Genomic DNA, 4,226 nt, shown 5'->3' on the forward strand with positions numbered 1-4,226 from the left:
ATAATACCTAATGCACACACTATTAACTGATAAGATTAATATAAAAAAAAAACTTGTATAAATTCTGCAACATTACAAACTACTCCACTTATAAATGTAAATTATAATATGTATTTAATATTAACATTGAACCTATTAACAGTAGGATATAGAATAGACTAATGAATGCATTACAAATATAGTTTACATAGGTAACATAATAGGAATTACAGTGTGACCTTACAATATTAATTGAAACGTGCGATCGGTAATTTTACAGCGATGACGATGATCAACTTGGTTTTCGAATTGTTTACGTTTTAACGATGACGGCGGTATTGTTTGATTCCGTTTTGTAAACAGCGTTGCCAACCGTAAGGTCCCGGTCCGTATGATCCGGACCGAGACCGTATTTAATTTGAACCTCTGTACGGTACACGGTAGGATATGTCAAAATCATGGAAAAATACGGTAATTGGTAATAATATTAGAATACTCAAACTATACCGCCAATTTAACTTGAATAATTTTGTTTTTTTGTATGGTCATTATTTTTGCTTTGTTTCGTGAATTGAGTGTTATTGTCGATATAAAGTTTTTCCATATTTTTAAAAATGTTTTGTGTTAGAGATGAAGACTTAGATTCACCTTCACCATCGGCATCTTATGGTCAAAGTACCACAAAGCTTGGTCACCGGCTTCAAAAATATAGAAAAAATTGGGAGTCTTTACCTGCGTTCAAAAAATGGCTTGAACTCGTTAAAAGCAATAATTTTAAAGCTTATTGTTGTTATTGTAAAATAGAAATGGTTTCGGAAATAACAACATTAAAAAAGCATGCAAGTTCTTCTAAACACTGTGAAAATGCCAAATCCATTACAGGTGTAAATCCTATAACTAATATGTTCAAAAAAGGAGACCAGGTAAAACAAATCGATTAAATCAAAACAGCTTAAATATTAATGTGTGGTTTTTTAAATGAACACAAAATATCTTTTAATGCTATTAATCACTTGACCCAAGTAATGAAAAAAGCTTTTCCTGATTCTGAAATTGCTCAAAAATCGTTTTAAGTCCACAAAAATTGTTACAAATTTCATAGGACTTAGTAGTAAAGAAGAGTTAATTATTGATCTTAAAAACACATCTTTCAGTGTAATAATTGATGAAAGCACTGATGTAGAAACACTAAAAACCTTATATATTTGTGTTAGATATTTTAATCCAAGTAGTAATAAAACACAATCCAGATTTTGGGAGTTAGTTGAAGTGTTTAAAGACACTAATTCAGCTAATGAAGGTGCAACTGCAAACAAAATTTATACTGAAGTTATGAACTCATTGAAAAACAAAAATATTCCTTTGAATAATATTATAGGTATTGCGTCTGACGGATGCAAGACCATGTTTGGACCTTGGAATTCGGTTGCAAATCGATTTAAAAAAGAAGACTTTCCTGGGATTATGGTTCAGAAATGTATCTGCCATTCATTAGCACTATGTGACAGTGAAGCTTGTAAAATTCTTCCTCGTAGGTAAACACTGTTTATATATCTGTAATAAATAAATTTAATTACAAGGTTTGCTGATTATTTGTATAGATGTGAAGATCTAGGTCGTAATGTATATAATTTTTTTAAAACAAGTTGTAAAAGAATTGAGCAATTTAAAGAGTTTCAAGTATTTTGTGAGGTTCAACCACACCGTATTTTAAGACCATCCCAAACACGATGGTTGTCACTGGAAATGGTAGTGAAACGAATTCTTGAGCAGTGGGAACCTCATAAAATGTTTTTTAGATTACATGAGTAAAAAATTGTTTATACTAAAAAATCATAGTACATTGAAACAGATTCTACATAATTTCATAAATTTAACAACTAATGTAGGTTAATACTGTATTTTTCAGATACTTAACCTACTTTGATCATAATAAAATACTTTTAAAAAAAATTTTGTTTTTTATCCTTATACTAAACATATGTGTATATATACTGATAGTATATATATAAATATGTTGTGATTGAATGATAATATTCTTAATAGATTTAAACAACGTGTTATGATTAATTCTTTATATACGATTAATCAAGAAATCCCAAGAATTGTCCAACAATATAATGAATCTGAGCTTCAAATGATCAATTCTGAGTGGAGAATGCTGAGAATAATTAATTTAAATAGTTCCATTACAAATATTAAGGATGTGGATGAGTTTTGGATGCATTTATATAATTTAGAATGTGATGGCGAGTTTAAATTTAGAAATGTAGCTAATTTTGTTCTAAAGATTTTAAGTTTACCTCATTCATCAGTTGATTGTGAACGCATTTTTTCTAAAATTAACTTGATAAAAACTAAAATTGAACAGATTGCAAGTGGAATCTTTAAATGGATTATTATTATCAAGTGAACATATCAAAAGTGTAAGTTGTGAAAATTTTACCCCAACCAAGTCTATGTTAAACTTAATGAATAGTAAAATGTATAATTATGAAAAAGCCAAAGAAACAGTTGAATTAGAAAATCAATATTCTAATTGAAAGGTTACAAATATATAAAAATCAAATTAATTGGCCGCAACGAAAAATTTGTAACTTTCATGGCGTTTTACAAAGTTATAAGTAAAGGGTCGCCAACCTACTGGGCGAGACAGTATATTGTCGGACCATAGTAGGATTTTAAAAAAAATTAACTTTTTTATATTAAAACAATTAGAAAAAAATATATAAATAATAAATATTAAAGTTGAGGTCCGTTGAGTCGTTGATAGTAGATGTACACCAAAACCTCGTGACAGTTGTCACATAACCATATAGATCAGGGATGACCTTATACAAGGCCGTTGCCCGTACCTTATAAACTAGAGGAGTTGATTTTTGAAATGAGAAAAAAAAAAATACACGAGTCCATTGAAGATGGAGCACGCAAAAAAGAAGAAACAGATGATGGTTAAGTTAAATTAAGGGGACTTTATTAAAAAAAAAAACAAAAAAAATTAAGTTAACACGAGGCAAAAAACCGAATGGTCAAAAAACCTCGTCTACAAATTAAAGGGGACAAAGAAAGAGAGAAAAAAAAACAGATATTAATAAAAAAAAAAAATAAGTACACCTACACTTTTATTGTTAGAAAATACGATGAACGTCTTCGGTTACCCGCCGGCTATTAATCGCGGCATTGCCGCTAAGCACGGCGGGTATATGTCCCAAGTAAGTGACTAGTTTTAGTCAGATAGACTTAGCTTGCAAGACGTTGGAACACCCCGAAATAAAATGCTCTACGTCACCATATTGTACTAATAACCTATTCATCACCCAATAAAATAGAATATAAAACCTATAAAAAAACATATATAACATGACAGGTGGTATTGGAACACGCCTGCCATGTTGAGGGACCTAAATAAAAAAATATAGGGACACCTACACAAAAAAAAATATAAAAAAAACTTCGCCACACGTGCTTATGGCACGGTGCACTAAAAAATAACTGGCTCAAAACATTATATAATAAACTATACATTACCAGCCCCGAAGGGCTAACGAATATGGAGGCAAGTTTAGCCGACGCCAATATAAAAAAATTACATAATCACAACATAGCGGACACTCGCGAAAATATATATATATAAAATAAACAGTTGCAGCGCACACAACAAAAAAAATCGCTGTGGGCGAAAATTAGCGACGACCAGTTCCGATGATGGCTAATTTCCGAAAACCCGTCCGACGTTTGACCCGGCGGTCCGTTGGCAACCAAACGGCTAGCCTTTAGAGTAGGGGTCAAAAAATAACTAAATACCCAGTGCCGGAAATTATTAAAAACAATTTAAATTATATGGCGACAATGTATGCGGTAAGCAGTGCAAATGACGTTCAAGATAGGAAAGGAGCGGGGTGAATGTACACACAAATGCCGTCCATGAACCGGTCCGAAGTAGTACACAGCTGACTATCTCGCACGCGCATAAACAAATCACAACACCTTATCATGATAATTTTACCAACAAATGCCGTCGCAGTCCGCATTCGGCTCAACACAAATATATATATACAAATAGACAAAAAAAAACAACCAGATACTTTTGTCACGTTACATAGTGTTGTAGAATTTGGGAATTTACAGCTTAATTTTATAGTGTTATTATTTGATAAGCATGTATAATGTATTGTAACGTGACAAAATGTGAATGTTATGATATTGATAGATTACTGTTTTGCTTTGCTAATGGGCGCGCGTACGTT

General features: G+C 31.6%; 1 pseudogene; it reads left to right on the top strand.

Moving 5' to 3' along the window:
* Positions 1–593: 593 nt before the first annotated feature.
* LOC126909673 (uncharacterized) lies at positions 594–1,518 on the top strand (annotated as a pseudogene).
* Positions 1,519–4,226: the final 2,708 nt, after the last annotated feature.

Source organism: Daktulosphaira vitifoliae, unplaced genomic scaffold (assembly GCF_025091365.1).
Source record: "Daktulosphaira vitifoliae isolate Bord-2020 unplaced genomic scaffold, ASM2509136v1 Scaffold_850, whole genome shotgun sequence".
NCBI lineage: Eukaryota > Metazoa > Arthropoda > Insecta > Hemiptera > Phylloxeridae > Daktulosphaira > Daktulosphaira vitifoliae.